General features: G+C 34.5%; 2 long non-coding RNA genes across 23 annotated transcripts; one reads left to right on the top strand and one right to left on the bottom strand.

Moving 5' to 3' along the window:
- Window positions 1-364: 364 nt before the first annotated feature.
- On the bottom strand, window positions 365-8,391 carry LOC123919554. Its single transcript, XR_006813271.1, has 3 exons — window positions 8,275-8,391; window positions 2,039-2,192; window positions 365-1,263 (listed from the first exon to the last, which is right to left on the bottom strand). It is a non-coding gene; the product is annotated as an uncharacterized LOC123919554 (long non-coding RNA).
- On the top strand, window positions 2,305-6,999 carry LOC123919551. Of its 22 annotated transcripts, none has more exons than XR_006813260.1 (12): window positions 2,305-2,468; window positions 2,563-2,631; window positions 3,849-4,001; window positions 4,115-4,337; window positions 4,435-4,513; window positions 4,625-4,671; window positions 5,188-5,302; window positions 5,452-5,566; window positions 5,669-5,714; window positions 5,943-6,023; window positions 6,508-6,563; window positions 6,663-6,999. It is a non-coding gene; the product is annotated as an uncharacterized LOC123919551 (long non-coding RNA). The 22 variants fall into 22 exon arrangements; XR_006813255.1 differs by adding an exon at window positions 4,774-4,823 and having other exon boundaries at window positions 2,415-2,631; XR_006813267.1 differs by adding exons at window positions 4,774-4,823; window positions 4,969-5,061 and having other exon boundaries at window positions 2,314-2,631; window positions 4,115-4,480; window positions 5,943-6,563.
- Window positions 8,392-8,902: the final 511 nt, after the last annotated feature.

Here is an 8,902-nt window from a genome sequence, read left to right as displayed (position 1 = left end):
CTTTCTTCTACTTTCACCTCCACGATACTCTTTTTTTCTTGTTTATTGACATTGCCGTGTCCCTCCTTCAGTTTAAAGTTTCCTAACAAATTTTGCAAAACGTTGTTTTCATTTTTAATCATTGAACTGGTTTCCTGTTAAGTATTTAACATTTTCTTATTTTTGGTGTTCAGTGCAAAACTGTAAAACCATTTAGAGCAAGGTCTTTTCAATGGTTTCTTCAAAAAAATATTGTAAAACCTTTGGAAACAAAATATTATGATTTCAAATAATGATACAACATCGAAACTAGTATGAATAGAAACAACTGATACTAAATATTGTAATCAATATAGAACAACAAAAAAGCAACATCAAAAGAAACCTGAGATCTAGCTCTCAACGTTAGTGAACTCGGAATTCGACCCACGCGGTATCTGGGCCATGGCAGCCTCAAGCTCCTCTAATCTGACCGCTACTGCATTCAACCTAGCAGTAACAATCTGCTCTAGTTTGAAAAAATTAGTCGTCACCACTCCAAGGGCATCCAAAATCTGAGCTCCTAAGGCCGTCCCAATGGCCTCAGGCGCAGCTGTTGCCTGCTGCTCAGGCTGACACTTGGGTACAGGAACTTGTTGCTCCTGATCACCATATGCTTCAGCTGCAGGAATCTCCTCAACTGCTGCCTCTGCAGGCTGGTCAGGGTCTTGTGGTACTAGTTGTACTGGTCCCATGACATCAGCATATAACCCACCAGCTTACATGGTGATCTGCATGTGGTTCACCGTTTCCTCTCTAAACTGATTGATGACTTCGTTATCACCACCAGAACCACTAACATCATTACCATCATTGCCAAAAACAATAACATTCTCCCTGTCTACTACATGACAGCATTCCATTTCTTTGTCGAGTGGTTCATCATATAAGAGAGATACTGTAGTCTTGTCAACAATGAAACCCTCCCAAAAACAACAATAGCTTCCACTTAGATTTGAGGTTATGGTCTACCAATCCTCATCGTCAAAGGAGGTTAGTGTATCTCTTTTATATGCTTGAATGGTTTGTCTTTGTGTAATTTATGATTAACAAACCTTGGCAACCTTCTGATGTTATGTTTTTCGAGGAAGAGTAATTGACAATAGACAACGTCATGCTCTTCAGGTTACTCCCCCTCATTGTTGGGACATCAAATATTTTCGAACAACCTTTGCAACTGAAAGTTAACCAATCAGATTTATTGTCACAAAGGAGCAAAAACGAATCCCAAGTCCCGTCTGCAGTCTGTACAATTAAGAAATGTTTAGATACCTCGAATTAAAAATTTAGAGGATCAAAGGAAAAAAAGTTCAGTATCAATATGTAATTTATTTTAGTATCCCTACTTGTATATGAAATGATATATCCTATATATATAATGTTATAAAAAAGCATTTTTTTCCCCCCTTCAAAATGTACTTTGCGTGTAATTTAATCCTTGACATGAATTAATGTGCTTTTGTGTTTTGAAAGCAAATGGAACACGACCAATATATTGCTTATTACATTCAAAATTATGAGTCTTTTTTTTTGGGGTCAATTTATGAGTCATTTTAATGTAATAATTAATGAAACTTTATTCATCACGAGTTAAGTATCATTGTAGTTCAGCCCATATAAAAGGTCAAATCTTTGCAGAAAATGAATTAACCACAGTTCGACTGATCATGAGTTAATTCTCATTGTAGTTCACTGATAAAAAAAGGTCAAATCTTTGTCAGAAATTTTCCATTGTAGTTCTCTCCTCCGAATCCAACCAATATTGGAGGCAAGCCAAAATTCAAGTAAACACTTAAATAAAATAGGTTATTTAGATGACAAAATTGAGTTTAATTGCTGTGCACCGTCGGTGTAAATTTTTTTTACACATACATCCAATGACGCGTTGCCACATCATTTAATGAATGTGACACATCATGTGTTTTTAATGACCATACATGATGTGTCTGTATATTATTGGACGCATGTGCAAAATATCTTTACACCGACGGTGCATATAAATTAAATTCGACAAAATTACCTTATAAACAAGACCAGCAATACTCAACTTAGTGGGGAAACCATGCCCAAAAACATCCTCAAATCCTTTCTGCCTTCTGGTGATGATCATAATGATCTCGGGCAGGATCAGACACACCTCCAACACCAAGAACAGCATCAAGACCCTCCAATACCTATAGATACATAATTTAGTTTTCTTGAATGAAATGGTTGAATTGCTTGAAGGACTAAGCCCTCAGCCTGTTGTATTTATAATCAAAAGTATACAATCAAGATCCCCAAATTATAGGGATAATAATAAGTGATAACACTACAAGAAAATATGTAGATACCGACAGTCAATTTGAGGCACATGTAAAGGAACCGCCGCCGCTCTTGTCAATCCCGACGGTTATTGCGGCGTTCATTCAACTGCCTTTGCTGTTTGTAACTCTCGGCGGTTTTACTAGGTATCGCGCGACGGTTCATTCAACGCTGTATATTGTCGTTTGTTTTTAAGACTCACGCACGCAATTTATTTTCACGTTTCCTTCTTTCACTCAGTGAAAATCAATTGCTCTTCAAGACTCACACGTTTCCCTCTGTAGCTCCGATTGCTCTCTCTCAACACAGGTTCTTCTCTCTTCCTCTCTCTCTTTCTCGTTGTATCTCTCTATAACTCCGATTACTATCTCGTTAATTTGTTGTTAACTTGATTATGATGATTTTGAGTAATAATAATTTGTTAATTTCTTGATTCTTCTACAGTTTGATTTTAGGGTTTTTGAGTTTAGTCGTTTAATTTCTAGGATTCTTCTACAGTTTGATTTTTAGGGTTTTTGAGTTTAGTGGTTTAATTTCTTGTATTCTTCTACAGTTTGATTTTTAGTGTTTTGATGGTTTGTTAATTCTCTTGGATTCTTCTACTGTTTCAATTGGATCCAGATTTCACATCATTTTTGAATTAAATATATTGATCAAATTTATATAATGAACAATTGTGTAAAATATATAAAAGCACACTTATCAGGAACCTAGATCATCAAATTTCTTCTCAATTAAACTTGAGTTTGTCTCCTATTGTTGATTTTCCTATGCAGATTCTACTCTTTTTTTGGCTTGCACAACTCTTAGACTCCAATTAATTGGCACCGTGATTGCTGGTTATTTTATGAATCATTTGTGTTTGATTTTGGTGCTATCACTCAGTTTTTATTTTTGAATGTGTTTTACACGAGAAAGCTTAGTTCTAGATTTGATTTTGAGTTAAGGCACTGTTATAGTGTTATAGGTGGAGACATGACAAAGTTTTATTGTTAGCTGTAAGTTTGAATACATACTCTTGAGTGAATTTATAGGCTCTTCTAGTTATTGAATAATTTACTGTTTCTTTACTCTTATGTGTATGTATACATGTCTATTTACTTGATGAAACATAGAGGCTTTGGATGAAACATAGATGCTTGGACCAATGAATTTAGTATGTTTGATGATCTCAACAAGAATGTTATCTTGCTAACATGTATTTATTATGTGTTTGTTAAATGTGTCTTTTGGATAAAGTCTGAGATCGATTGACCTTTTGACTGCATAATATATGTTTTCGATGCAGTCTTTATTATGTTGATCTGGTTCTTGCGAATGTTATATTTGGTTCCTGTACTGCTTGTCGTCAAGTGTCGGCGAAGTTTAGTACAAGAAATTTGTTATGATTTTGGTCATGATATGTTTGTAGCCAAGGGGCAGTAGGAAGCAAGGGCCAGAGACATGATCGTGAGAGAAGAGGATTGAGAGAATCTTGAGTTATTCATGCATCTGATGACAATGTTGAACTTGTCTTGTCAATGCAGGTAAAATCATTGTTAACTCTGATAGTAACCCAATCCTCGTGAAGGAAAAATAACTCAAGCATCTTGGTAATGGAGATGTCAATTCTCATGTTTGTAAAGTGTGTTTGGAATCTTCAACTGCGGCAATTCTTCTTCCATGTCGTCATTTTTGTTGTAAGTCATTTCTTATTTGAATATTTTCACATCTTATTTTTTATCAAATTTCCTTTGTATTCACTTTTTTTCTTTTGGATATGAATTACAAAACTTATTGTTTAATTTTGCAGTTTGTAAATCTTGTTCACTTGCATGCTCTGAATGTCCTTATTGAGTTGTTATATCCACAGTCACGGGTGCAATTCTTTCATTAGTTTACTTTTATGCAACCTTTCAAAAGGTAAATTGATAACATATTCTTTCTTTTCGCTAGATAACTGTATATGTAAGGGGAGACAAAAGGGTGGGAAAAAAGAATGTAAAAAGGAAAAGGATGTAAACCGCATTGCAGAAGTAAATATGCACAATGTGTGTTGTTTCCAATTTATATATTTTTAAATCAGTAGATTAAACTAAGAAAATTGTTATCGTCTTTTCCAATTTTTTGCAGTTTGTTCCACATAGTCATATGGGCACTCCATTCCGTAAACTGCAGGGTGACAACAAATGTTATATTTAAACATTTTCATGTAAAGATTATCCAGGAAAATATCTCATTTTTTTATAGGCAGTGGATATAGATACCTGTATAATGAGGATGTTTGTTGGTCTTATAAATATCTTTTAATTTTGTTTTACAGACATGGAAGCGGTTATGTCCCTTGTTGGCTTTGACTTGTACAATAAAGTAAGTTTCCTCTACTTCCCTTATGTTATACATGTTGTATTATAGACATGTTCTTTGACTTTCTGTAGATTCTTAGACTTATATATGACATGATGAAATCAGGTGCTTCATAGTCATACAAGCCTAATTTGGATTTTCCATTTCACTCATAGGTAACATATCATACTCATTAGTTGTTGTGGACCATTGTGATACTACTAGGATTAGTATTATCCATATCTTCAATATGAGTCAATTAGGATTGACGACGAGTTTGACATAATCAAAGTGTGCCACCTTGGTTGCTACAATTTGTAGGTTCAACAAAATCAGAGTGCCTTGGTGATATGAGACATAGATGCATTGATGATACGAGATATAGATACATATATAGATGCATTGGTGATATATGTATAGAGTTTCTTTTTCTTGTCATTTGTGTACTCTGCATTTATCTCTGATTTTCCTTTTGAAGAGAAGAACCTTACTCTTTCTTTTTGTATATGTATTGTAATGCTTTTCTTCACTTGTTTACAGGTCAAAAAGTTCTTTGAAATGGCCTCCAAATCGCTTTTAGACATTTGGTCTTGTGTAAATGTGTTTATTAAAAGTATTTGAAAAAGACATCATTTAGGCTTCAATTGATGCTCAAGTAAGATTTTAAACTTAGATTGATTTTTGTTTGTTGAGCTAATGTTTCCTCTTGGCTTTAACATGTCTCTGAGAAAGTGCGCAGTCTGCAAGAAGCTATTCCTAATTTGAGTTCAATACTAAGACTCTTGTTAACTTTTTGCATTTCAGTGGTGAATTTGGCCTCAAAGATGCTATCTAAAACCATATTTTTATTGGCATTTTGGTCGGCGGAATAGTTTGGAGCTTGGTTCTGGACTTTTAAGTCGACAAAGAACTACACTTTGTAGGTTATTTTAATATATTTTTGCATAATGTTTTATCCATATAAAGACAGTGATTAAGCTTTATATTTCCACTCCTTAATTAATTATGCTTGTTTGTGCAGACAAAGAGTGCACTAGACCAAATGGACTGGATTGAAAAAATCACAGGTATTATTGCCTCTTTGCTGAGTTCTCAGATTCCTAAAATAGTAATCACATGTAGTTTGTTTTTAATTTTGTATGCTAGTATATGTCTAGTTTGTTGAATGAAAGATTGTTTCTAAGTGGATGAGAGATTTATACTTTGATAATTAAGATTGGGTTATTAGTTTTCAGTTAAAAACAGTGATGAAGATACATAGCTTCTCATTTGTTGTAGTTTTAAATTTGGTTTAGTGATGTTGGTGCTCACAACAAATTGAATCAAGTGATGGGAAATTGAAGGCACTGAGATTGAGTTCATTAATTATAACATAGGTATCAATTTTTTGTACTACTTATTTGGATTTATTTTTTTTAGATTGTTCCCTTGAAGTTTTGTTTGTGTTGATGGATTTATTTGGTCTCGATTGTTGGTGAACTTTAAGCTTGGTTATTGTAGGAAAATGCTTAATTAATGAACACATATGTTTTGTAGCACTGGATAGGTGTAACTAATGCTATATAAGGGGTTAGCTTATGCTATATCTTTTATTCGTGTCTTGGTTCTATTTTAAGTTGTTTCTATTGATTATTAAATAACAATGTGTATCAAATGAGGCATATGGACTTGAATTAGTTTGCATAATTTAAAGAGGCTAGTGTGTTAAATTCTCTGGACAACTTATGTCATTTTGTGAACAATTGACTTATTCTGTTTGACACTTCCAAAGCACCTTTACTCATGTTGCACGGGTTGAAGGGTGAGAGGCTTGGAGTTCACCAATCTAATGTAGAACGTATTCTCTGTGACATGGTTCAGGTAAAGGCACATGGTGCTAATGTAGTGGAAGTTGCCTATCCTTATTGTTTATCATGGTGAGGTTTAAAAAGTTGTAATTAATTTCTGAATGTTATGATTATAGTCAAGTTTCTATGATTTTTCTTCATGGTTGTTTCTATTTTATTTAATTGAAGGCCAAATTGTGAAGGTGGTTTATATGATGATGATGTGCACGTACACGCGGTTACAAGCATTAAAGCTTGCTTTGGAATTGGGGGCTGTTTTTTTTATGGAATTGGATCTCAAGGTATACCAACAGTAATTCAAGTGTGAAATTAGATGATCTATATAGTTGATTTTTGTTGTCTAAGAGCTTATAAGCATCTTGTTTGTTTTGCTACACTTTTTAATGTAATAGTTTTATGTTTAGTGTGTTAACTCAAAGCAATTTTGATGTAAACTTGTATCATTTTCTACATGAATTGTGAGAATCAATTACTTGATATGTTCAGTAAAATAATGTGTCTGCGATGTTTTGTGTTTTAGATTTTGTTATATTGATATTAATCGGATTCAAGAGTGTTAAATACACCATTTAAAAAAAATTGTGGAAAAAAAAAAGCATTTAAATGTTTTTGTGGAAACCAAAAAAAAAAAAAAAAAAATTTTTTATTAAAAAAAATACAAATTTGCGGCGGTTCAAACTGACGCTAAAAGCTGGAAAAACTGGAAAAATAATTACAAACAGTGACATTAAAACCGTCGCAAGAATCAATGCACCCGACGCTAACGTCCTTGCAGCGGTTATTCCAACGGTTTGTCAGAACCGTCGCTGTATACCCTAGCGATGCCGCAATCTGCGACGCTTATTCAACTGCCGCAACTGTCATTTAGCGACGGACATAACCGACGCTGATGCCTTATTTGAACTGCAGCCGCTTGCCATTTTTCTTGTAGTGTAACAACATAAAGATGTAAACAAAATATCACATAATAGTAATAAAGGAAAACACTCCCCCTCAAGCTGGTGCATATATAAGATATTCGCGGACCTCTGAGAAACTTGGTGAAAATATCAGCCAATTGATCATTAGAGTTCACAAAAGATGTAACGATCTGCCCAGAAAGAATCTTCTCACGGATAAAGTGACAATCAATCTCTATGTGCTTTGTCCGCTCATGGAAGACTGAATTAGATGCAATATGTAAGGCTGCCTGGTTATCACAAATGAGACTCATTGACTCAATCTTGCAAAATTTTAATTCGTCAAGAAGTTGTTTCAACCAAATAAGCTCACATGTGGTGAGAGCCATAGCTCGGTATTCGGCCTCTGCACTGGATCTAGCAACAACCCTTTGCTTTTTGCTTTTCCAAGAAATAAGATTCCCTCCAATAAGAACACAATAACCGGATGTTGAACGTCAATCACTAGGACATCCAGCCCAATCTGCATTTGTATGTGCAACAACATTATTGTGACCTCTATTCTAATAAACTATTCCTCTTCCTGGAGACCCCTTTATATATCTTAAGATACGAACCACTGCATCCCAATGACTATCACAAAGGAGAATTAAGGAACTGACTAACAACACTTATGGCAAAGGATAAGTCAGGTCTAGTCATAGTAAGGTAATTCAACTTTCCTACCAATCTTCGATATCTACCTGGGTCTGAAAAAGACTCCCCCTGATTTGGCATAAGCTTGGTATTTGGATCCATAGGAGTGTCAATGGGTTTGCAATCTAACATCCCAGTGTCCTCCAAAATGTCAAGAGCATACTTCCTCTGAGAGATGGCAATACCTGATTTTGACTGGGCTACTTCAATTCCAAGAAAATACTTTAGTCGACCTAAGTCCTTGGTTTGGAAGTGCTGAAACAAATGTTGCTTGAGATCACGAATACCTCTTTGGTCATCTCCTGTGATAACAATGTCGTCCACATAAACAACAAGATAAATGCATTGGTTAGTAGATGAATGTCTATAAAACACTGAATGGTCGGCTTCGCTACGGACCATGCCAAATTTATGAAGAACTGAACTTAATCTACCAAACCATGCTCTAGGACTCTGCTTCAGACCATATAAAGCTTTCTGCAACCTACAAACAAAGCCACGAGACTTTTTGTCATGTTCATTAGCCCTCAATTTGTTCGGTACCATGAACAATTTTAAAATCAAATATAGTACAATTGAATTTGTGCTGTCCAGTATCTTATTTTTTAGCAGATCAAACGCACCCGGCTTTATTTGGTAAAATTAAACTATAAACTAACTGATAAGCTTATAAACTACTCCCTCCGATCCTAAATATAAGAGAATATCTACTTTTTAGATTCATTGAGAATTCAATGTATCTAAAAAATAAATGTTATCTTATATTTAGTATGAAATATTCTTTTATGGTCATGCGACAAAATCATTACTCCC

This window comes from Trifolium pratense, linkage group LG4 (assembly GCF_020283565.1).
Source record: "Trifolium pratense cultivar HEN17-A07 linkage group LG4, ARS_RC_1.1, whole genome shotgun sequence".
Taxonomy (NCBI): Eukaryota; Viridiplantae; Streptophyta; class Magnoliopsida; order Fabales; family Fabaceae; genus Trifolium; species Trifolium pratense.
The sequence above is the reverse complement of the archived record's forward strand: the minus strand, read 5'-3'. Positions and strand labels throughout refer to the sequence as shown.